A 26,243-nucleotide genomic window follows, 5' to 3' on the forward strand; every position below is an offset into this window, starting at 1 on the left:
TCTCGGCTTGATGAAAGATAAAAATAATGGAAATATAATGCTGGAATTTGTAGGATTAAGAGCTAAACTGTACGCATTCCGAGTCTTGGGAGTTGAGAAAGACAATAAACGTGCCAAAGGTGTCAAAGGATCAGCGTTGAGAAAAATAACTTTCAACGATTATTTGGAATGTGTTTTGAACCGTGAAAATCTATCCTCAAATCAGCATTTGATATTGAGTCGAAAGCACGAGGTATACACCGTAGAACAGCATAAAGTAGCACTGAGCTGGAATGACGACAAGCGGATCGTGTTTCAAAATACAACCGACACGCTTCCGTGGGGCTACAAGCCTACACCTTAGCTTTGTAATTTTTAACTGTACCATGATGTGTAAAATATTATTATTATGTAGGATAGTGAATAAGAACGCTCCGAAATATAAGAAATTGTACAACGATGCATATGTTTGTCGATTGTCTGAAAAATAAAGACGCATACTTGATGTGTGTCGAATATCAAATAGAAAAGGACATACGTTTTTACAAAAAAATTCATTTATTCAAATGTTACATATCCGATTCGTTTATCCAATTGTTGTGTGTATTGTCAAAACCTAACCATTTAACGTATATTTTTCTTCCGCGCTTCTTGATCACCTTCCCCACCAGATAGATATCCGGATGTTTAACCTTGAGGAGCTCTTGTTCGTAGAAACCACCAGCGATGGGTTGATCTCGGTAGTCTTTGAGCTTGTACGTCACAGGATGAGTATTTTCCACTCGACTTATCGTGAATATTTCAGTCGTCCAATTGGGAGTGTAACCTTTCTCGAAGACATTTTTGAATTTGCTGATTCGAACTTTGTCGCCGGATTTGAACTTTGCCGATACGGTAGGTATCGCTCGAAGCCCTCCGTACGCCTGAGGTAATAACAGCCTCTCGTTTGCAACGGTGACATCTGACGGTTTCATTCTTATGGTTCGGTGTTTGGTGTTGTTGTAAGCCGAAACCAATTCAGATAAGATATCGAGCCACTTGTAGCTTCCTTGCATGCTGAACTGTGTCCACATTTTACCTTTCAGCGTGCGATTGAAACGTTCACAGATCGAAGCCTTCAAATTACTGTACGTGGAGTAAAGTTTGATTCCGTAGCGTGTCATAAGCGATTCAAATTTCGAGTTGTAAAATTCCGTTCCTCTGTCGACGTGTAAATTTTTCGGCACCCGTCCTTGAACAAGCACAGATTCCATTGCCTTCGTAAGATCATTTCCAGACTTGCTCTTCATCGGTACAGCCCACGCATACTTTGAAAAAATATCAATGACTGTGAGCATGTACTTGTAGCCTTTGTTTTGTCCAGCGTATGACGTCATATCAACAAGATCCGCCTGCCAGGTCTCGTCGATGCCGCGCACGTCTACACGTCGACGCGGGTAATTCCGGCGTGCAGGCTTATGCAGTTCCGTCACCAGTGCTTGCTTTTCCTCGTTCATATTCCAACGCTCTTAGTCGGGTGTCCAATTGAGAAATGTTATCAGCGTTTCGAATCGACAAGTTTCTGCTTGTTTTAAAGTCTGTGTAAAAGGTATCCAAGGCTTTCTCCGTGGTGAGCTCTAAAGCTATGATCATTTGATCGAGGTTGTCGATTTGTTTTTGCAGCACGTTGAATTTTTGTCTCAAGATTTTCAAAGTTACAGCATTGTTCGGCTCTGCGGGATCTGCGACATTGCACCGTCTCTTGTTCCGTATATTACGCTTCGACTGCCATGACTTTGACGTTGATATAAGCTGAACTTTGTATAACTTTTTTGACTTGCATGTATCATGTAAGACTGACGAGTCTGCATCGGATGCGTTGAGCTTATATATATTGTAACGCTCTGGACGTTACGTTAATAAAATATGGATCCGCGAGTCAATTGAATCAAGAGCGTGAACAAAATATCGTGAAAAATGCTTTTAATGCAAGATACGTGTTTCTCATTTAAAGTCTGAAACGAGACTGTTTTTACAATAATGTCGGTTGGCGCAGCAACCTTATTCTTTTTAAAGACATAAGAGGTTTATAAACGTCTTTTATCTATGCTGACTACTAGATCATTAAAGAGGGGGCAAAACGGGTGATTTCACCCTTTGTAACACTACTCCCCCCCGAGGAAAAGAGTCGTCCCGACTCGGGAAAGATAAAACAATTATAAAAGTAGTCTAGTAGTCAGTGCTCAAAGGTGAGTTGGAGCTGTGGCTCTAAAAATTTAAGAACTTCCTTTTTTACCATCTGGCATTCGCCCACAGTCTCAAGGTAAACCACAGAAAACATTGAGCAGATAGTTGAGCGTTAAATAATTCCAAAAATTTATGTGCCTTGTTTTATAAAGGTAAGTGTTATTTAGTGTCATTCGGCTTCATGTATTTGAAGACAACAAATCTTCCGGATCGCGTTCGAAAAGAAAATCCATTCCTCATCAGGGAAAATAGTGCGGTGAAACAAACACAGATGTACGACGAGGCAGGAAACGATATATGGAAGAACTCTGGGTCCTAGGCTACATAAAAGCTGATTCCCTCTGAGAACCGGCACAGGAAACAGGGAAAAGGAATGGGTGACTGAATCCAAAGTTTCTTCTGAGACAGCACACCCTAGAGTTTTGAGGACAAATGTGAGTGGTGGTATAACAATTCAAATTCACTAAGTGAATTTGAGAGAATACTTGAATAAAATAAATGAAATATGTATTCAAAAGAAAAGAAACGATCTTCTCTGAATCATTTTTGCATCCTTCTTCAAAATAAGACCACCAGTCATCTTCAGGAATCGGGGAAAGATTGGATGGGAGAAGGCTGTGTCAAGTAACCTGAAAAAGTACTCACAAAAACTGACACTTAAGGTTAATAAAATGTGAAAATCAAGCAATCGCTCATCGACCTCGAAAAATAATCGTGGCTCTTTTCACATTATTAAACCAAAGCCTATCCGACACAAAACTCGATTCTGAAGAAGAAATTTCTAGAAGGAAACAAAACCCTCAGGAAAACAAAAGATCTCCTGAAAACAAACAACTTCTTATTGAAAACATCGTTGTTGCTCCCCGGCCGGCACGGACGCCGGCCGGGGCATCATCCCACCGATTTCTCGTCGCCCTAGAACTCGTCGACAGTGTGTCGGGCAAAGCCACTTCTCTGTTGTCCGGCACCCTATCGACGAAGCGCGAGCCCGAAGAAGGTACTTGACCAGAACTCAACTCTAATCGACACGGTAACGGTCCCTGGAGCCGCGCTGAAATCTGACTCCTTCTCAACGATAATCAATGTAAGCTCTTTGAAAAGTCTTTCAATCAAAAGAAATGATTCAATTCTAATTAAAAAGATCCAAATGAAAAAAGCAAACCCATGTTAAAATCACTCTCTCTTATTTATAGGGCAACGCTTGAAGCAACATTAGGTTCGACGCAGTAAAATCGAGCCGACCAAAACCCAATTTTCGTCTAAGCGTCATCACGCCTTAAACCTACAAAATGGAGACCAGCTACGCAAAATATCGATTGCTAGAAAATTAATTTTGAAAACATAACCTTTCACAATCTTTATATTTTTCAATTAGGAAAATCTATTTTATCATTTTTTTATGTCTTCTACTTAATTAAGTGTATCCCTTAATAAAGCAAGTATAAGTTAACTATATACTATCCGCATGTTGAGGAAGTACAAAAATCTTTAAAAACTTGATCGGCCGTAGCTTCTGCATTGATAACTAAAACAGGAGCCGATGAAGAAGAAAAGGTTTGTTTTACTAGCCAATCTTCATGAACCTCATGAATAGTTCTGAGTAGCTCTAAAGAAATACTCGATTGTTCCTTACGAGAACGGGCACTAACTCGAGCAAAAGAAGTTTCTGGGGAAACTCGCAAATAAACAATCAAATCTACTCTGAGCTCAGACGAGCGAATGAGAAGATCAAAATTTTTTGTCAGTAAATGAGATTCGAAGTCGCGAAAATTACCTAACCTTCGACGAGCTTCTACAAAACAATTGCTACTGTATATCGATCTTTCCATCACCTTTACAGGTAATGAAGTCGTCGGCAGATGTTCATCTAACATAACCATTCGAGCGAAATGCTGAAAATAATAGCAATAACGATCTGCGTCTTGATACATCAAATCTAGAAGATTAATTCCAGCTACATCTCGATATTCCTCAAGAGGTTCTAAAAGTGTACAGACCTGGCGATCTGCTAAAACCTCTTGGTGAAAGTTGTTTTTCCGCATCCGATATTTCCTTCAATAATAATCGTAAGCGGTCGAGTTTTACTCAAATGAATTCCGAAAGGTAAATTCTTCTCCCAATCGATAACCGACTGTAAAGAAGGCCAAATCGATCACAGTCGTCAAGGGTGTTCGTTTGAAGATCTAACCCCGAAGGATGTTCCTGGTCTTGGAGAGACTGTTCCAGGTTGATCTTCTTCAAATGGAGCAAGACGATCCAAGTGAACCACTTTCTGACGCGAATGAGGAGATCTTCGGATTCTATAAACAACATCATTTATCCGGTTAACCACTAAGTAAGGGCCTTCCCAATTTCTTTGTAGCTTTGGACATCGTCCTTTCTGTCTTCGAGGTTGAAAGAGCCAGACAGAATCTCCAGGATTAAATTTTAAATCTCTGGCTCGAATATCATGATGAGTTTTCAATTTATCTGAAGCCATAGAAATTCTATTCCTAGCAAAGTGATGAATTTCTTCTAAACGTTGTTGTAATGAAAAGGCATAATCTGTTTGATGTTGTCTTTGCACAGGAATAGGGCCTTTCTCTAAATCTGACGGAAGTCGAAGATTTCTTCCAGTAAGCATGAGGGCTGGCGTCTGCTTCGTCGTCTCATGAATCGCAGATCTGTAAGATAAGAGGAAGAAAGGAATCCAGGAGTCCCATTCTCTCTGATTCTGCTCTACGAAGGACGACAAATATTGTAGCAAAGTCCGATTCAGACGCTCTATCATGCCATCAGATTGCGGATGCAAAGGAGTTGTACGAGTTTTTCTAACCCCTAAAATCTGAGTAACCTCTTTCATTAAGGTTGACTCAAAATTTCGGCCTTGATCAGTATGAAGTTCTAGAGGAACTCCGTGTCTACAAATAAACTCTTTAACGATTGCCTGTGCTACAGTAGAGGCTTCTTGATCAGCGAGAGGGACCACTTCAGGCCACTTAATAAAATAATCAGCAATAACCAAAGCATATTTATTTCCAGAATGGGTTATCGGGAGAGGTCCAAGAATATCCATTGCTATTCTTTCAAATGGAGCTCCCACGTTGTAAATTTGAAGAGAGCTTTGTCCCTTCGCTCGAGGTCCTTTCTTTGCCGTGCAGATTCGACATCTTCGACACCAATCTTCAACGTCCATCCGGCAACGGGGCCAAAAGTAGAAGTTGCGAATTCTGCCCAGAGTTTTATTTGATGCGAAGTGTCCGCCTGCAGGAGAATCATGATGCAGAGCAAGAATCTCTGGAACTCGTGACCTGGGAACCAAAAGTTGCCACCTGATTTCTTTCTAGTCTGCAGATTCCCATTTTCGGTATAAAATTCCATCAATTAAAAGAATAGAGTCCCATTGAGCCCAATAAATTTTCAAATCTGGCTCGGCTGAAGATATATCCTGCCAGTCCGGGCGAGTTTCTGCTTCTTTCCAAGACTTTACTTGATTCAAAGTATCGTCCTCTTGTTGCGATTTTCTCCATTCTTCCTGGTTATTTTCGAAAGAAATCTTCCGTATTATAAGAGAGGGGTCACGATTTTTCTCTAATCGTGCACACTGTTTACACTCTGGCATTTCCTCGCAGGGTCTTCGAGAGAGAGCATCGGCGTTTCCATGATGAATTCCTGCTCGATGACGAATATCAAAATCGTACTGACCGAGCCTTTCTAACCATCTAGCTACCTGACCTTCGGGAGATTTAAACGAAAGTAGCCACCTGAGAGAAGCATGATCTGTACGTATCAAAAATCTCCTGCCGTACAAATAATGGTGAAAATGTACTACGGTCTTAACAACAGCTAAAAGCTCTCTACGAGTGACACAATAATTCCTCTCGGTTTTACTCAAAACTCTGCTGAAATAGCTTATCACTCTCTCTTGACCTCCCTGAATTTGTGACAGAACCCCGCCTATTCCTGAAAGAGATGCATCCGTATCTAAAATAAAAGGAATTTCGACCTCTGGATAAGCTAAAATCGGCGAAGAAATAAGATTTTCCTTCAATTTCTTGAAAGCCTCTTCGCATTCCGGGGTCCAGTCAAAAGGAATCTTGATTCCGGTCAAATGATGGAGAGGTTTAGCTATACTAGCGAAACCTTTCACAAATCTTCTGTAATACGTACAAAGGCCTAAAAAGCTTTGAATTTGTTCTTTATTCTTAGGTGTCGGCCAAGAAGAAACCTTCTCTATTTTGGATGGGTCGGTCTTCACACCTTGTGCTGAAACGATATGTCCAAGGACTTCTTTCTGGAACAGATGGCATTTTTTCGGCCTCATTTTCAGACCTGCTTGCTTCAGCCTATCGAAAACTTGTCTGAGATTTTGAACTTCTTCTTCAAAGTTCTTGCCAAAAACGATTATATCGTCTAAATAAACGAGGCATATTTTGCCAGTGAGCCCATGGAGAACAGCCTCCATCATCCGTTCAAAGGTAGCCGGGGAATTACTCTAACCAAACGGCATAACCTTGAACTGCCATAATCCTCCTTAGCCCGTAAAAAAAGCTGTTTTTTCTTTATCTAGAGGATCCATTTCGACCTGCTAGTATCCACTCTGAAGATCTATGGTGCTGAACCAAGTTGCACCAGCTATCAGGTCGAGTGTCTCGTCGATTCTGGGTAGGGGGTAAGAATCTTTCTTCGTTATATCGTTCAGCTTCCTGTAATCGATACAAAATCGTTTGGATCCGTCCTTTTTGTTAACAAGGACGATTGGTGAGGCCCAGGGACTAGACGATGGTTCAATAACATCGTTCTTTAGCATGTCTTCCACAAGCTTCTTCACCTCTTCTCGGGCGTTGAGAGCGAGTCTTCGAGGAGCTTGTTTAATTGGTGAACTCTCTCCGACGTCAATCTTATGCTTGACAGAAGTACATCGGCACTTATCACCACTATCTTTGGCGAAAGAATCTATGAATTCTAGCAAAAGAGATTTAAACGATTCTACCTGAGCTGAATTTAACGAAATCGAAGATTTCTCAACAAGGCTCTGTAAATGTGAAGGGAAATGTTGTTGCAAATCTTCCTCCGAAAGTTCTATTTCTCGAATTCTAGGAGGGGTCCAATAAATTTCATTTCTATTTGTACAAAGAGTGATTTCGCGATTGTTTGAAGCTAGTGAATTTCTCTTAGTCGAGATAACACAGTTATGAGCTGTAAGACAGTCTATTCCCAAAATACCTTCATCCTCTATATCTGCTATAAAAACCTCATGTGGAGAGTCGATACACCCAAAAAAGTTAATTTGGACAGTAGCCTGTCTCAAAACCGGGGTCGTCTCTCCAGTGGCTGTTCGCAGAGAAAAAGAAGGAATAATCTGGTCATCGGATTCAAAGAGATCCGATCGAACTACGGTTACTTCCGCGCCCGTGTCTATTACCCACAGACAATCGACGCCATTAACAGTACCACGCGCGTAAAGACCAGACCGTCGTAGACTTCTAATTAAAAACTGTTCTCTAAGAGGGCTTTCACTTCCAACAATCTGCAATGATTTTCGCCCTGACAAATCATCTGAAATTAGTTTTTTGGGTGAGTTCCTGTTGAAGAACTCGATTGAGGATTTGCTCCCCCTATTTCTATATTTTTCTTACGCCAGTTATAAGAGTTTGAATTCGAGTCTTGCATTGGTTCTCCACTATTCTTTTTAAGTAAAAAGCAATGATCAGCATCATGTCCTATTTTATGACAAAATAAACAGGTCAAGCCGGTTTGACTCGTCATGACCGCGTTCTTATTTACACGCTTGTTTTGTTAGTTTTGAAAAGAACCTCGATTTCTTGGTTTAAAATTATTATAGTTATTTTTATTTCTATAATTTTGAGGTTTTGACTCCTCCGAGTGTTCAAAACTTCGTCTTTTTGAGGCGTTTTCGGACACCTCAATCCGACGAAGCTTGTTCACTCCAAAATATTGTTTCCTCATTGCCTCCACCTCGAGGGCTTTGGCCGTTGCCTCCCGCAGAGAAGTGAGGCCCGATGTTCCAACGGCCATTTTAATCTCCGGATCATTGATCGCATTTAAAAAAGCTTGTGTTGCTAATAAATTACGAGACGGCTCGTGATCTGGCAAAGCTATACGAGAAAGCCGTTCAATATCTTGACTAAGAGACGCGAGGTCTTCGTCTCGTCCTTGTCTTCTTGTCTGTAATTGTGCCGTGTACAGTTTTGTCACGTGGTCATTTCCATATCTCAATTTGAGTGCAGAACTAAGTTTCTCATAATCGGAAATTTCTTCCTTAGACAATGCCGTTAAAACATTCAAAGCCGGCGTTCGAAGACAAGAGGCAAGACTGTGGGCCCTCATGGCGGAGTCCCACTGGTTATGTTTAGCAATCGTATTAAACTGACGTTCATAATCTGCCCATGGAATCTTCCCGTCAAAAATTGGCGGTTTTGAAGGATAAAGAGGTTTCTCGTCAATCTGAGAAGCAACCTCAGGAAATCTCGAATTATTTAATTGATTAAAATGAGAATATCGAGGCCGAACCTGAGTCAAAGACTCGGAAAAACCAACCTCATTATTTACTCTTGTTCTACTAATTGGAGATTCATCTACTCTCCTAATAAAAGGCACAGACCTTGAATCTCGAACATCCTGGATTTCTCCTGGATGTCGGATGTCTTGAACAACGGGAACAGGAACAGGCAAGGGAACAGGAGAGGGAACAGGAGTAGCGACTCTAGAACCTTGTGGTGTAACAGCCGGTCCTCCAGCGCCACTCATTTGATGAACGGATTGAAGGGCCGCCACAGTCGTCCGAAGAAGGTCTTGAAGATTAGTTTCTGAACGCTCTCGAGCCTCCCCTTGCTCTTAAAGCAGCTGGATTAGTTTTTGCTGTTGTTGAGCAGCAGCTTCTTGTTGTTGTCTTGCCGCTTCTTGTTGTTGTGTCAAGGTCTTTAGCAAATCAAGTTGAGAGACCGTCGAAGGAGTTAAAAGAGGGTCCACTGAAGGTGATAAAATTTCTTCTGGAATCCTCGAGTTTTCCATAAGAGAAGATTCTTCTCCACTCTCCCTTCGACGTGAACGCGTCTTACGACTACTGCTCATTGTTTATTACACGCACTGAATCGACTTAATTAAAAAGAAACTCAAGATCCCGCTTCTGACACCGAATGTAACGTACTTTGACGTTACGTTAATAAAATATGGATCCGCGAGTTTACTTATTAAGTCAAATAAATCAAGAGCGTGAATAGAATATCGTGAAAAATGCTTTTAATGCAAGATACGTGTTTCTCATTTAAAGTCTGAAACAAGACTGTTTTTACAATAATGTCGGTTGGCGCAGCAACCTTATTCTTTTTAAAGACATAAGAGGTTTATAAACGTCTTTTATCTATGCTGACTACTAGATCATTAAAGAGGGGGCAAAACGGGTGATTTCACCCTTTGTAACAATACATATATATATAAACCGATAGATCGCAAGAATTTGAAAACGGTGCGCACTGCGTTCTGCGCATATCAAAAAGAAAAATGACGTCAGAAATGCTGTGCGCACTGCGTTCTGCGCATCTCTGAGTGAAAAAATGACGTCAAAGACGGCGGGAGAGCAATAAAACTCAAAAATTTAGGGATGGCGTGTCGGATAAAGGGTGTACCCAGTCGTCTCTGACGTCATTTTTTCACTCCGAGATGCGCAGAACGCAGTGGGCACCGCATTTCTGACGTCATTTTTCTTTTCGATATGCGCAGAACGCAGTGCGCACCGTTTCCAAATTCTTGCGATCTATCGGTTTATATATATATATATATATACATATATATATATATATATATATACACATATATAAGCTCAACGCATCCGATGCAGACTCGTCAGTCTTACATGATACATGCAAGTCAAAAAAGTTATACAAAGTTCAGCTTATATTAACGTCAAAGTCATGGCAGTCGAAGCGTAACATACGGAACAAGAGACTGTGCAATGTCGCAGATCCCGCAGAGCCAAACAATGCTGTAACTTTGAAAATCTTGAGACGGAAATTCAACGTGCTGCAAAAACAAATCGACAACCTCGATCAAATGATCAAAGCTTTAGAGCTCACCACGGAGAAAGCCTTGGATACCTTTTACACAGACTTCAAAGCGGGCCCACCAAAAGGGGAAAAGAATTTTTGACTAGCCCCCACTTTTTAGGAATCCAACTTTTTTCGATTGTTCCAGGTTGTTCTCGTTGTACTGAACATTGTTTCAAAACGGTCTGGTCGTAAGTTCAATGGCGAGCCTACCAAAAGGGAAAAAGAATTTTCGACTAGCCCCCCACTTTTCGAGAATCCAAATTTTTTCGATTGTTCCAGGTTGTTCTCGTTGTACTGAACATTGTTCCAAAACGGTCCAGTCGTAAGTTCAATAGCGGGCCTACCAAAAGGCAAAAAGAATTTTTGACTAGCCCCCCACTTTTCAAGAATTCAACTTTTTCGATTGTTCCAGGTTGTTCTCGTTGTACTGAACATTATTCCAAAACGGTCGAGTCGTAAGTTCAATAGCGGGCCTACCAAAAGGGAAAAAGAATTTTTGACTAGCCCCCCACTTTTCGAGAATCCAAATTTTTTTGATTGTTCCTGGTTGTTCTCGTTGTACTGAACATTGTTCCAAAACGGTCCAGTCGTAAGTTCAATAGCGGGCCCACCAAAAGGCGAAAAGAATTTTTGACTAGCCTCCCACTTTTTGAGAATCCAACTATTTCGATTGTTCCAGGTTGTTCTCGTGGTACTAAACATTGTTCCAGAACGGTCAAGTCGTAAGTTCAATAGCGGGCCTACCAAAAGGCAAAAAGAATTTTTGACTAGCCCCCCACTTTTCGAGAATTCAACTTTTTCGATTGTTCCAGGTTGTTCTCGTTGTACTGAACATTATTCCAAAACGGTCGAGTCGTAAGTTCAATAGCGGGCCTACCAAAAGGGAAAAAGAATTTTTGACTAGCCCCCCACTTTTCGAGAATCCAAATTTTTTTGATTGTTCCTGGTTGTTCTCGTTGTACTGAACATTGTTCCAAAACGGTCCAGTCGTAAGTTCAATAGCGGGCCTACCAAAAGGCGAAAAGAATTTTTGACTAGCCTCCCACTTTTTGAGAATCCAACTATTTCGATTGTTCCAGGTTGTTCTCGTTGTACTGAACATTGTTTTAAAACAGTCAAGTCGTAAGTTCAATAGCGGGCCTACCAAAAGGCAAAAAGTATTTTTGACTAGCCCCCTACTTTTTGAGAATCCAACTTTTTTCGATTGTTTCAGGTTTTTCTAGTCGTACTGAATATTTTTCCAGAAGCACAATGTAGTGGGTCGTACTTCATCATGATTTGAGTTTTCGGATTTCGTTATATTTGATACTCATTAATTTATGGGTTGGTTCATTTTACGTTTTCAATCATGGTGTGGATTTAAAGAAAAAAATTATTAAGTATCATGTATTTGGACGGGGTGCTTGAGCTCTGTTACGGCCCGATCCCAGAGCCTCTGGGCTGTTGGTACTTGCTGCTAGCTTCAGTCACATGAGCCAGACTTGGCGTGGAGAACGTAATTCACAACGTGAGTAGTTTTTCATGAGATCATCTCCCTCGCGTGACCAACTTGGCAAAATATTAGGGAAAAACGGGAGCAGTTTTTATCAGGTTCTCTCCCTCGCGTGACCAACTTGACAAAATATTAATGAAAATCGGGAGTAGTTTTCTTGAGGTCATCTCCCTCGCGTGACCAACTTGACAAAATATCAATGAAAAACGGGAGTAGTTTTCTTGAGATCATCCCCCTCGCGTGACCAACTTGACAAAATGTTAATGAAAAACGGGAGTAGTTTTCTTGAGGTCATCTCCCTCGCGTGACCGTTCAAATTTTTAGCTATGTTGGTAAATAACTTTTTCACCGAACACGATTATCCTCTAACAATTTCCTACGTCCTTACATAAATACATAGGTGCGGGCTTTTTTTTGAGCATCTTTTGGCGGACATAACGGTTTGGGCTTCAAGTCGTCGAATTTAACCCATTTGGTATCTTTTTTCACGTATGCAGTGTAGTGGCCCACTGATCTAGCCGTTCTTTCACCGACATATATAACGAGCCCTGCTAACATGTATTTTTTTCGATCCAGTTCAATCGAATTTGGAAACTGTTCCAACGAAACTGCATTAGTCGAACCATTGTCGCATTCAATAAAAATTTGTGGTCCGTATGTAACAACGGATGAAAATGATTGATTGCAACATCTTCTTTCTGAAAAACCACTGATCTGCAATGCCTCGCCTAATTTCTGGAAGCTACTCGCTATTGTATTTAAGTTAATGAGAGGTATAGTCTTACCAACACGTTTATTTTTTTTTGCACATGTCACATGTCAATTCCGCAATTGCACTCCAGTCTTCATGGAAAACATATTCACATAGATTGCAAATATTCGATAATGCATCTATTTTTAACAGTTCAGGCACCCGCGATGGTTGCTTGAAGCATTTGACTTGCTTTAAAACATTAGCTCTCAACTTACACACTTCATTCGATGAACCTTTTTCCAAAAATAATCTTAAGAATGCGTAATCCATCGTCCATGCATTCTTCAAAGAATTGATACGACCAAAAATGGATTGTTGAACCATCATGAACCCCACCGTCACTTTCATCTTGGATAGATTCTAACTCCTCCTGTGAGGTAACAACCTTTGTAGAGTCATCCAAATTGTACATATTGCCCACGTCCGGAGTACCTTTTATATCTTGGCAAATCAAAACACGTGATTCCTCAGCTAGACTGACAGCACCGGTTTGAGTATTGCCACAACCTTGACTGGTACAGAGGACAATAGCTGATTTTACTAACTGCCTGAAGCTGATAAAATCTGTAACTTTAGTGAGTAAGCACATAAACATTATATAAAATGTCTTCACCCTTGGGTGTAGAGAACCAAATATCTTCCAGCGCGCTATAAATGCTACGTAACGGGATATGTCTAATCTTAAAAAGCAGGCGGGTTTTTCTGTATCTTTGCCACTGACAACTTCTAGACATTTATTGAGGTAATCCCTCAAGTTCCTACAGTGACCAAAAGCTCTCGCTATTGCTCCCATCAGAGCCTTGTCGAAATCACAAACAACTTCACGGGGATTGGGGAAGTTGGATTTATGCGTGCTTCCTATTCGCATAATTTCGAGAAGCCAGTGTTGAATTGCGTTCGTGTGTTGTACAGCACTGAGCATTTGAAATACTGGCATTTTTGAGGTTGAGGTTTCACATACGATCTGATATGAGTATATATGTGGTGAAAGTTCACTGTTTGGTAGTTTTAATTTTTTAACGAGAGATCCAGTAGCATCTATAGAAATGCGATGGGGAAAAAGTACGTATGTCGCTATTTGCTCCAATGTCCAATAATGAACACAAAATGGATCGCATGCAACCGTGTGAATAACTCCCATATGAGTTTCATATTTCATTTTGCAAATATTTCCTATTGGATCAACTCCTTGACTCAGGCCTAAGATTTTATCTCTGTATTCTTGTTTCGCCTTTCGTAGCGTAGCGTTTTTTGGTAAATGCGGCGGTTCAGGATCACCAAATTCCATCAACAGGTCGGCTTTATTCCGACGCCAGACACATGGCAGTTGATTACCTTCGGTCAAAGTTTTGGAAACTACCGCTCGACGATGTCCTTTCAACTGACGTTTTTTAACATGTTTTACTGCTGGATCGAAATTTGTAACTGAACATTCCATGGTCACAGAAGACTGAGTAATAGGCTTGTTCACGACACAACCATCAAATGTGCAGCCACATTCTGCACATGACCCTGAAACAGTCAGATACATGCCAGTTTCTGAAGTTTTACAACGCTTGAAAGACATGGGGCATGTTAGCTTAGTTTCATCGTATAATGCGTAGAATAGTTTATCCGTCCAAATGCGTCTTTGTAAAGTACCATACTTCCTTTTACCACAAGATTTATCAGCATAAATAACATTTTCTATCGACATTTTCACCCAAGTCTTATACGGAAATTCGATTACAAACTCGTGTTTTTCTTTACTACCTAAACTGTTATCAGCAGATGTTTCAGCGACTGATTTCTGTAATGATATGTCAGCTTCGATGCCATGAAACTGTAAGATTTTATCCAATATGTTGTATCGATTATTCTTTATCACCACATATATATATTTGTGCTGTATGGTGCGATTCATTTTGTCACTTATTTGCTTATAAATCAAATTACTCGGAACAGCGGGTGTTCCATGTGCATCGACGACATTTCTGAAATCAGGTGTTAATATCACATCCAGAAGACGTGGAACGTGTTGAAACATGACGTAAAAATATCAACGCAATGGCAATGTACAATCAAAGATTAGAAAAAAAAAAAATAAATGGAAAAGAAGATCGACGATCGAATGCGATTGAAATAAGTAAATTTTGCTTGAGAGTAAGAATAACACGCAGGCGCAATATCCAGATCAGTGCAGTCTTTCGATGAAATGCGCCCTTGGACTGCCGAGTGCGAGGTGTCTACCGGGGTGCGGAGTGATCGAACGATATGATGTGTGCTCCGACAGGCTTGTGCATTAATATACGATTTGATAGATTCCGATACCATATAGAATGCGTGGCAGATTCACCGGTACCATGTCGACAGTGGTAAACCACTTGGTTCTAATCTATCTATCGTCGCACTTTGCTTGCGGGCGAAGCAATTACGACTGCACTGGGCTGCGCCTCGCCTTGGTGGTTGTAGGAACTTAGTATGGAGTGGGAGCCCGGAACACCAAGAGGTGCCGCAGAGCAATGCGGCGCCCTCCACTCGGCCGCTCCCCGGGACGCACGCATATAGCCGCCGCTATATGCATACAAGAACTGGACAGGCGCTCGTACCTGCCCCTCTCGTGGCCAGTGTTGGGCAGCATCCAATTACTTTTTGTAATTAATTACATTTACTATAATTTGTAATGAAAAACAAAATCAATTACAAATTAAAAAAGTAATTTATTTGATTTTACGAGTCTATGGATCGACCCACTACATCGTGCTTCTAGAACAATATTCAGTACGACTAGAACAACCTGGAACAATCGAAAAAAGTTGGATTCTCAAAAAGTGGGGGGCTAGTCAAAAATTCTTTTTGCCTTTTGGTAGGCCCGCTATTGAACTTACGACTTGACCGTTTTGGAACAATGTTCAGTACAACGAGAACAACCTGGAACAATCGAAATAGTTGGATTCTCAAAAATTTGGGGGCTAGTCAAAAATTCTTTTTGCCTTTTGGTAGGCCCGCTATTGAACTTACGACTTGACCGTTTTGGAACAATGTTCAGTACAACGAGAACAACCTGGAACAATCGAAATAGTTGGATTCTCAAAAATTTGGGGGCTAGTCAAAAATTCTTTTTGCCTTTTGGTAGGCCCGATATTGAACTTACGACTGGACCATTTTGGATCAATGTTCAGTACAACGAGAACAACCTAGAACAATCGAAAAAAGTTAGATTCTCGAAAAGTGGGGGCTAGTCAAAAATTCTTTTTCCCTTTTGGTAGGCCCGCTATTGAACTTACGACTCGACCGTTATGGAACAATGTTCAGTACAACGAGAACAACCTGGAACAATCGAAAAAAGTTGGATTCTCAAAAAGTGGGGGGCTAGTCAAAAATTCTTTTTCCCTTTTGGTGGGCCCGCTATTGAACTTACGACTTCACTGTTTTGGAACATCGTTTAGAACAACTAGAACAAACCAGAACAAGAAAAAAAAGTTTGATTTTTTAAAAGTGGGGGGCTCGGTCAAAAAACGGTTTTTAGCATTTTTCAAATGTGTTACACGAGTTATCAATATTAAGTTTCGGAACAATGTAGAACAAACTTAGAACAATCTGGAACAATTTTCGAAAATTCCGATTTCTCAAAATGGGGGGCTAACTTCACGTCGCGCGTCGGTGTAATATGTGGGGTATTTGTTCATGTTCTCGATTTGTGTTCAAAGCCGGTGCCAGGAGAGGAAGAAGGTTACGGCCAGAGGCGACTCTGTAGTTCTTGCTCGGAAATTTCAGGGAAAGCCGTAATTGATGTAGTAAATTCCCGTAAGCAGGAGAACTGGTGTGGACTGTCTGTACAACCCCTGAAGAAGAAGTCGCGATACCCGCGAAAGAATTTTACGGAAAATGAATTTCTTTTACATGACAAAATAAAAAGGTTCCGATTATAAAAAATGGCAGTTCCTTGACACTACAAACAACCAATTTGAAAGGAAAAAAGATAACCCTGACGAATACCTGTGCATTTGATAATATATATAAAATTTGTTTGACTAGCATATTTGACAGCATCCGGTTTAAAGACGAATGTTTTAAATTAACTGAAACAAGCTTTTTTTTCGAATGATAAAAGATACAGAAAGTAAAGGGATTACTAAAGACACGTATTATCTAAGAACTGAAGCGCTAGTCAACTTATTTCCATCAGAACCTGGGTATCACAATACCGTAAAAGTGAAATGCGCGGTGACCGTAAGTCACTCATGTTTACAACTTTTTAAAAACACACCTTGTGTTACCGAGGTGTCATTATGCGATGAAGGATGTCAGCCCAGAATCAAAAGATTCGCAACCATACCAGTTCATCCAAGTTATCTACTTCAAGATAATTTCAACAAAGTCATCGAGGACAACTTTTTTTTGGTCGGCCCCAGTTACTGCTGCCAGAAGGACTGTTATGGAATTGAGACCACTGCTCCACCTACAAGTGGTAAGAAAATTATTTAGAATACTGATCACCGTTCTATTTTGGAAATATCTATTATTTCATCCAATTAATACATGTTTGGTATTAAGTATAATTTTACGTTCAAAAATGTGGTGATTCATGCAAAGTCTTTCACGTGATGAGCTTAAAAATGTTTCGTAATATTGAAAAATGTGTAATGGGAAACGGGTGTCTTAGACTTTTCTATTATACTACTCTTTCAATAGGTCTCATACTGTTGAGGGCAGCGGTACTGTAATAATTGCCTTGAAAAACTTAACCACGTCCAGGATATCTAAATTCATGTATGGTCGAATAATCCAACAAGAAATTTTGAAAAATAACTAATGAAAATTGTTTTACAGTTCAAAGAAATGACACGGAACGCCTTTAAAAAAGATTATTAAGTAAGATTTCTGTACAATAATTGTCTAGGTATATGGCAAAAGATGACAAAATTCATGAATTGTATGTGAAGCATTACTTATGAATAAAGATATCGCATGTCTAATGTCAAAAGGTCGTAAGCGCCATTACACATCTTTTTGAGGTTACTAATGGCAAAAGGTTGTATGTTTTCTTTTTGGATTTGGGGTTGGAACATGAAAATGTACCCAGAAACGTTGACATTAAATTACAGGTCAACTAATAGCAAAAGGTCACATGTACTGGCAGATACGACTTTATATTACTAACTTAATGAAAAAAAAAATTCGATTCCTAATTGCGTATGGTCTTATCGACTCCGACTCGAAACTTGAAATTTTCCTCCAATCTCGGCGTTTCGGGTGAAATTGGAGTAATGTATATAAAAACAGAAACATACGACCTTTAGTCGGGTGAAATTGGAGTAATGTATTGTGACGTGGTATTTCGTACCCCGTCACTTTGTTTCATTATCGCATTCCCCTGGGTGCAGATATCGCTAAAAATAACGAAAGAACGTCTGAGGCCAATACTCCCAAAATAAACGACTAATTATCTTTAAGTTGAATCCTCTTTACTAAGCTGATTGTATGCTATTTTCTAATTCTGTAACGCTCTACGAGAACCATCTGCGAGACCTTTGCGTCAAGATACCAGGACACTGCCTGACGGGGGTCACGTACCAGCTCAACATCGACCACCACCGACTACAGACGAACGAATACCGCTGAGACCACTCCCGATGGATGCCTATCTAGTTGTCGAACAGGGTCGTGCGTGATGCACAAACAGTACCTCCGACTATTTACGACTTATCGGCCAGGAGCCGAAGCACGAATGAATGCTTCTACCGCTCGGATGCATCGTTAGGCGGCGTACAGGGCTGTGCGTCAAAAACACAACAAAGCCTCCCGTCGACGATACTTATCAGCCTGGAGCTGAACCGACCCTAACATTTACTAAGTCGTCGTCTATCAAATAGAGGACGGTTTTCTCTTCACGAACCGTCCTATCGAAGGACTGCGGCGTGGAATAGGCTAATGATATGCTGACCACGTGGATATGGTGGGTATAGTGTGGGGATCCGGGTTGAGGGCCATCACCACCAGATCGTTCCGGCATGAGGGCTTCAATGAGCGAGGGCCGGGATACAGCGCCGACGAAATAGCTACAACGGGGAGTACCAGTAAAGCAAGGAGTGAGTTACAGTCGGTCGTAAGTCCAAAGGACTGGTGACGTAATATTGCCGCATACCTCAGTATCGCAACACATGAGCAGTACGACCCCCCCCCCTCTCACCAACGATACCGCACAGCTGAAGGAAAACATCTCTGACCACCTTCCGACGTCCCGATACCTCGATACCTGTCGTCGAGGGAGAAGAAAAACAAGCGGCGAGGGATTATCGCCGCCTACCCGTAGACCAGACCTACGCGACCTGCTGGTCCAATAAGAATACCGCAAATTTAAGGAAGAATCACGTGACAGCAGCTCGACGAAAATCAGGATCATCGCTCACCTCGTCACTCTACGTTCAGTTCTTGTATCATACCGACGTGCTATCGTAGTCTTCAGTGCCTTATCGCTACTGTTTAGAGAGATGGCAAAAAGATATGGATCATTGACGTGGGATCCGCGAATTAGTGATAAGAACGAGTGTGAATGAAACGAAATGATGTAGAGATGGAGAGAGATGATGATTAATAGTAACAGAGAACTTTTATTCGTTTTGATGCGGCGATACAGACCGTATCGCAAGAGAACGTTACAGAGAGTGAAGATTTTACAGAGCGAGAGAACACGTAGATTATACACATACATGATTTCGAGACAGTAGACAATACATGAGATACAGCTGATGGGTTTTGAGTCGCGACACGGGCAAGCGGCGAGATTTGACGCAGAGACGGCAAGTAAACATTGCACGCGAGTGTGCGTACATGTGCGAGGACGATTTTGAGTGTCGCGAGACACACATTTAACTATTCGATACCTTGCCGAAACAGCTACCTATCGCTTTAATTCTCGCTATCATACCGCATTCGCTAGTACATGCTATATCTTCTTTTACGTAAGTGAGGTTCCTTTTCTATTTTGTGAAGCCACGAGATTACTTGCAATATATCGTACCTTTACCTTTATCTCTTTCTCTCTTTATCTTGCAGTTGGTCTGCTTGAGCCACCTGGGCTCGTACCTTATTCTCTCTTATCTCTTATCTTGTCCCTTTCTCTGTCTTATTGCAAGTAACTTCGCCACTGGTTGACTATTACTTACGCATTGTAGTGACTATTGCTTTATTTTATTATCTTTCTCTCCTGGAATATTCGAATGTCTAATATCGCTGTCTAGCAGCGCGTTCCGTTGGAGGATCAATTTTTATCTTAGCTACTGAGCATTGTTATTTCGTTATATTTTCTCTGATTAGTTTATATCTGTCTCTTTACCTATTACCGTTGATTATCGTACCTCAGTGAGTGTACCGCGGGAGCGATCTTACATCGCTGCGCGGTCCCGCTCGTCGTTCATTTAACATTGGAGTATTGTGCCGTATCGCATAACATCTTTTTCATTATTTTCTTCGCTAATATCGCTGATCGTAGTTGTCCGTAGTCTATTTGGTTTGCCGTACGTTGCATATTAATTATCTTGAATATTGTTTGCCGTATCTTGAATTACCTTTTATCGTACCGAATATTATCTCTCTTTCTCTCGCACTTACCGCAAACTAGAGACTATTGAGTAAAAAAAAAGTTATCGGACTTTTCGAATAGTCGCGCGCCTGCGTGCGCACTCGATGCGACGCCATCATTAACTATGTTCCCATGCGTGGCCGAGAGAGGCGTTATGCGAGAACGCGGCCGGAAGGCGAGTCAGTCGTCTAACATCAGCTATCGAGTATAACACGTTTTCGTGCAATATTAAAAAAAAATAATAAAACCTTATCTTTCGTTTGTACATGCTTGATGATGTCTATCGTTATTTATATCCGAAAACATCCTGCTCCCTTAAACCTCGAGACATTTGACACTGCAATAAACGAGTCGTTTATCTCAATAGGTTATGGGCCCAGGCAATCGTGCTGCGGGGTTTTAAGGGACAGCGCGAATTTTTTCGAGTGGCAACGAGACGCGTGGGTCGGGATTGTCGACCGCGTGGCGGACATTTTGGAAGCGTGTGTAAGATACCTGTGGGAGTGAAATATTCTCGTGTGGGGGTACAATGGCCGACGAACAGTCGGTGAGAGGAATAGTGAAACTCGATGGGACAAATTATGTGACGTGGAAGTATCACATAATGTCGGTTCTCGAGTCTGCGGACGTCGACGACGTAGTGGATGGGAAGAGACCGAAGCCAGCGGATGACGCGAGTACGACTGAGAAGAAAACGTGGAAGAGAGATAATGCGAAAGCAAAAGTACTAATCGCATCGTCGGTGGAAGCGGGAGAGCTACGTTCCCTGGTCACGTGTGCGACGGCTAAAGAACAATGGGACGCGCTGAGTCAGATGCACGAGCAAAAGACTGCGCAGAATCGTTTGTTTCTGAGACAAAAGTATCACGAGTACCGCATGGCACCGGGAGATACGATTGCTCAGCACGTGGCAACGGTGAAGGGAATGGTTCAACAGATGAAAGATCTCGGTGGGACTATCGATGATGTCGATGTGATGGCAAAAATCCTCATGGGTCTGACGTCGAGATTCGAAACGTTTCAGACAGTGTGGGATAACGTTGCCGAGGCAAATCAAACATTAACGAGTCTGATAGACAGCCTGATTCGCGAGGAAGCACGACTCGGATCTGGTGGAGAAAGAACGGAGGCTCTTTCGGCCGTGAAAAATACAAGTGCGAAAAATACGAGTACGAAAAACGCGAGTGCGAAAAATGCGGGTACGAAAAATAAATCGAAGTCGACGGGAAATTCGAGAAAACCGCGCGCGATAGAAGACGTGATGTGTTTCAAATGTCGAGAGAAGGGGCATTACGCGCGGGATTGTCCAACAAAGAAAAATAATCGTGAGAAGCGGGACCGTAGTGGTTCGCGTGATTGTGCGTTCATGGTGTCGGGCGGCGAAGAGCGAGGGGGGGCGGGAAGCGCGAGAGAGTCGTGCGAGTCCCTCGGCAGAGCAGGTTAGACGCTTGCTCGGTGCCGGCAACGCAGATTCGTGGTTAACCGACAGTGGCGCGTCGCGACATATCACATACCGACGCGAGTGGTACAGCGATTTTCGTCCGAGTGAGGGCGGCACTGTTGTTCTCGGGAACGACGGTGTGTGCAAGGTCGCGGGCGAGGGGACAATTCGAATAGAGAAATTCGTCGATGGTCGGTGGCACAAGGGCGTAATCGAAAACGTATTATATGTACCAGAGCTGAGGAAAAATCTTTTCTCGGTGGGCGCGTGCACGGGAAAGGGTTGCGATGTTGAATTCAACTTGACAACGGTTTCGATAAAGAAAAGGGGTGAGATCGTGGCTATCGGTGCGAGGCAAAGTAATGCCATATATAGAATGTTTTTTCGTGTCGAGCTACCGCGAGTGACGAGCGAAGTGAATGTCACGTCGATAGATCTCAGGCTGTGGCATGAGCGACTCGGACACGTGGGTGGTCGAGCTTTGTGCGAAATGGTAAACAACGGTCTCGTCGACGGTGTAAAAATTAAAAATGCGTCGAAATTCTTTTGCGAATCGTGTCAGTTCGGGAAGGCACATCGACAACCGTTTCGAGTGTGTGACAGCAAGCCAAATACACAGCCTGGTGAGATGATACATTCTGATGTATGCGGTCAAATGCAAGTCAATTCTCTCGGAGGTGCGTCGTACTATGTGACGTTTATAGACGATGCGTCGGGGTTCTGCATAGTGTATTTTCTCAAACACAAGAACGAAGTTCTCGAGAAGTTCAAACTGTACGAGAGTATGGTGGCGAACAAATTCAGTACGAGGATAAAAATCGTGCGGTCGGATAATGGGGGAGAATACAAGAACGAGAAAATGGACGAATATTTAGAACAGCGCGGTATCGTGTTAGAGAACACAGCACCGCATACACCTCAACAAAACGGCAAGGCGGAGAGAGCTAATCGGACGATTGTCGAATGTGCGAGGACCATACTCAGGGCGAAGGGACTTCCGTTGAACTTGTGGGCGGAGGCAGTGGGAACTGCAGTCTACGTGTTGAATCGAACGGTGCATTCCAGTCGTACAGGGGTGAAGACGCCGTACGAAGTATGGACTGGACGAAAACCGGATTTGAGACACGTGCGAGTATTCGGCTCGGTGGCATACAAACACGTGCCAAAGCAATTCCGAAGGAAATTTGACGACAAGTCGAAGAAAGTGGTCTTGGTGGGATACCAAGGAGAATCGTCGAACTATCGTTTGTACGATCCCGTTACAAGGCGAGTATCAGTGTCGAGAGACGTTGTCTTCGATGAATCAGTGGGAGCCGGAGATTGGCGACCGAGAGAACACGTGTTGGTGATACCTGATGACAAGTTACAGGAAGAACAACACGAAGACGGTGCTGATGAAGAGCCGAGAGTCGAGGAACGGGGAGAAGACGACGAGATCAGAGAACAACGAGAAGTTGTTCCGCTGCAAGGAAGAGACGAACCAGTGCAACAACAGGAACCTGAGCTCGGTCGGAGAGAGCTGAGAGTACGTGCGAACATCAGAAGACCGTTGAGATATGCCGGAGGGGCGGATGAGGGCGTGTTTGAAATTGATGTCGTCGAGTATCGTGCTCCTGAGACTTTTCGCGAAGCGGTAGGGGGTCAAGACGGCACGAAGTGGGTTGCAGCTATCGAAGAAGAACTGCTGGCTCATGAAAAGAACAATACTTGGTCATTAGTGAAGAGAGACGAGGACATGAAGCTGATAGACTCCAAGTGGGTGTTTAAAGTCATACGAGGGAAGAAAGAAAATGCGCAGCGTTTTAAGGCACGTCTCTGTGCGCGTGGGTTTCTACAACAACGTGGGAAAGACTACAATGAGACGTTTTCTCCTGTCGTGCGATATGACTCGCTTCGGATGTTCTTGGCTCGAGTCACGCTGGATGATCTCGAGTTGATACAGTTTGACGTTTGTACGGCGTTCTTGTACGGTGAGCTCGAGGAAGAAATCTTTATGAAGATTCCTGAGGGGCTGGACGTAGGAGAAGAAAACTGTGACAGTGTGGTGTGTCGACTGAATAAGTCTCTATATGGGCTGAAACAATCTCCCAGATGCTGGAATCGTAAATTCAGCGATTTTATAAGAAAGTTCGATCTTGAACAGTCGACGAGTGATCAGTGCATTTATACTGGGTGTGTCGAAGGTGTGAGCGTGTATCTAGCGTTATTCGTCGACGATGGGCTTGTTGCCTCGAAATCGTCTCGCGTGCTTGAAACTATGATAACTTTCTTGAAGGGTGCGTTCGAAATAACCCTAGGAGATGCGAGTAGATTCGTCGGTTTGCAAATAATACGCGACAGAAAAAGGAAATCGATGTTTATACATCAAAGCGAATACGTAGAGAAAATACTAGAGAAATTTGGAATGAGGAGTGCGAAAGCAGTGAGTGTACCTGCGGATCCTCACGCGGCGTTAAGCGCAGTAGAGTCAGACGGCGAAGCTATAGAAAATGTACCGTACCGTGAAGCGGTGGGTTCACTTATGTTTTTGGCGGTACTGTCGCGTCCTGATGTTGCATACGCGGTAAATTCTGTGTCAAAATTCTTGAACAAGCATAGTCTCATACATTGGAGAGCGGTGAAGCGTATCTTCGCGTATTTGGTCGGCGCAAGAGATCTCGGTATTGTTTACAGTAGCAAGGGCAAAGAAAATGAGCTCATGGGTTTTTGCGATGCAGATTACGCGGGCGATCTTGACACTCGTCGGTCAACGACGGGCTACGTATTTAGTTTTGCGAATGGGCTAACGGCGTGGGCGAGTCAGCGGCAGAAGCTAGTCACGCTGAGTACCACAGAGTCGGAGTATGTGGCGGCTATAGCAGCGGCGGGCGAAGCAATCTGGCTGAGAAATTTGTCGCTTGATCTGGGTTCGACATGTGATAAGGCTGTTAAACTGTACGTAGATAATCAAAGTGCAATTCGGTTGGCGAAAAATCCGGAATTTCATAAGCGCACAAAACATATTGAAGTGAGATTTCATTTCATTCGAGAAAAGGTAGCTAGTAAGGAAATTCTAGTAGAATACGTGCCCACGGAGAGTCAAAGGGCGGATATATTTACCAAAGCCGTGCCGAGAGATCGGTTTGTGAAACTTCGCAGTATTTTAGGGTTGATGTCATTCGAAGAGTTCTCAAACAGTGAGTGTATTGAGTAAAAAAAAAGTTATCGGACTTTTCGAATAGTCGCGCGCCTGCGTGCGCACTTGATGCGACGCCATCATTAACTATGTTCCCATGCGTGGCCGAGAGAGGCGTTATGCGAGAACGCGGCCGGAAGGCGAGTCAGTCGTCTAACATCAGCTATCGAGTATAACACGTTTCCGTGCAATATTAAAAAAAAAATAATAAAACCTTATCTTTCGTTTGTACATGCTTGATGGTGTCTATCGTTATTTATATCCGAAAACATCCTGCTCCCTTAAACCTCGAGACATTTGACACTGCAATAAACGAGTCGTTTATCTCAATATTATATGTATTATATGTTAGTACCTATATTTTATGGTAATTTTCTACTTGACCTGTTGCTTGAATTTACCTTGTAACTCATAATTCCCTGTATGCCTATTTCTGATCATTCTGGTAATGTGATAACTATTACAATTGTTGTATTTCGCATGTGTTTATAATCGCTTCTCATATTTTATGGTCTATTTGCTTACTGCTTAATTCAAGTACCGTATATCTTTTTCTGTTCTGCCTATCTATCATAAAACCGTGTTAATCATTACCTTTAGTATCGCGAGTTTGCGCATATTTCCCGCTTATTCGGAAAACGTTCCGTTATTTGTTAACTCTCTCGCTTAACCTTTCTCTGGCTGTAAATATTGTTAATTATTGCATTTATCGTAATTGTATCTCAATCTCTTCAGCTATTTGCTTGTCATTAAACCTATCGCTTCTTACTTAATATATTTGATATTATTCCTGCTTCACCTGTTTCTTATTTTATCTATTGGATTCGACTCCGCCCCTCTACCATTATCTTGTCTATCTGAGCGAACTGTGCAAAACCGTCGTAGAACCTGACCATACCTTTATCTATTACCTTCACCTTTACCTTTATCTCTTTGTCTAATTATCTATTTTTGACGCATGTGCGTCTGGCGCCCAACACTCGTATCTTTCTCTCTTATTACCTCTCTCTCTATCTAATTATTCAGGTTAGTGACTGCGCCGTAGGGTAACCAATTATCTCGTTTCTATCGTTTACCTTCAACTCATCAAAATTTGTTACAGTATATAAAAACAGAAACATACGACCTTTAGTCGGGTGAAATTGGAGTAATGTATATAAAAACAGAAACATACGACCTTTAGTCACGTCGCTCGGTTCGCTAATGACAGAATAGATCTATATATACGTTTTCGACCTTCTTGAACCGAATGCAAAACAATAAATTTTTCATAGGACCTTTTGCCACCAAATGGCATTTTTGACGCTTACAATTTTCTGTCATCAGACACGCGATATAATGCCAGGAATTTTTCGGAAAACCGTACACCTGTTGCGCAAGCGTCAAATTATATCATTGTTGGGCAGTGAGCGTCTACCTGACAGCATGAACTAGCTACAATAGTATTAAAGATGTCATTAGTTTTCATGGCAAATTGTATATTAGACTGTGCCAAATGAAAAGACTATTTTTTTTTGTTTGGTCACATACGTAAATGACGTTGTCTCTTACAAAAAAACAATTC

At 42.1% G+C, this 26,243-nt stretch overlaps 1 protein-coding gene and 2 long non-coding RNA genes across 6 annotated transcripts in view; 1 reads left to right on the forward strand and 2 right to left on the reverse strand.

Annotated features, from left to right (window-relative positions):
* The window catches only part of LOC124185018 (dipeptidase 1-like), a 1,685,273-nt gene that overhangs the window by 918,234 nt on the left and 740,796 nt on the right, over positions 1-26,243 (forward strand). The window lies entirely within an intron of this gene.
* Positions 1-26,243, reverse strand: part of LOC124185031 — a 238,943-nt gene that overhangs the window by 40,016 nt on the left and 172,684 nt on the right. The window lies entirely within an intron of this gene.
* On the reverse strand, positions 6,980-14,445 carry LOC124185032. Its single transcript, XR_006871332.1, has 3 exons — positions 14,435-14,445; positions 10,311-10,313; positions 6,980-7,111 (listed from the first exon to the last, which is right to left on the reverse strand). It is a non-coding gene; the product is annotated as an uncharacterized LOC124185032 (long non-coding RNA).

The sequence above is a fragment of the Neodiprion fabricii genome, chromosome 6 (assembly GCF_021155785.1).
Source record: "Neodiprion fabricii isolate iyNeoFabr1 chromosome 6, iyNeoFabr1.1, whole genome shotgun sequence".
Taxonomy (NCBI): domain Eukaryota; kingdom Metazoa; phylum Arthropoda; class Insecta; order Hymenoptera; family Diprionidae; genus Neodiprion; species Neodiprion fabricii.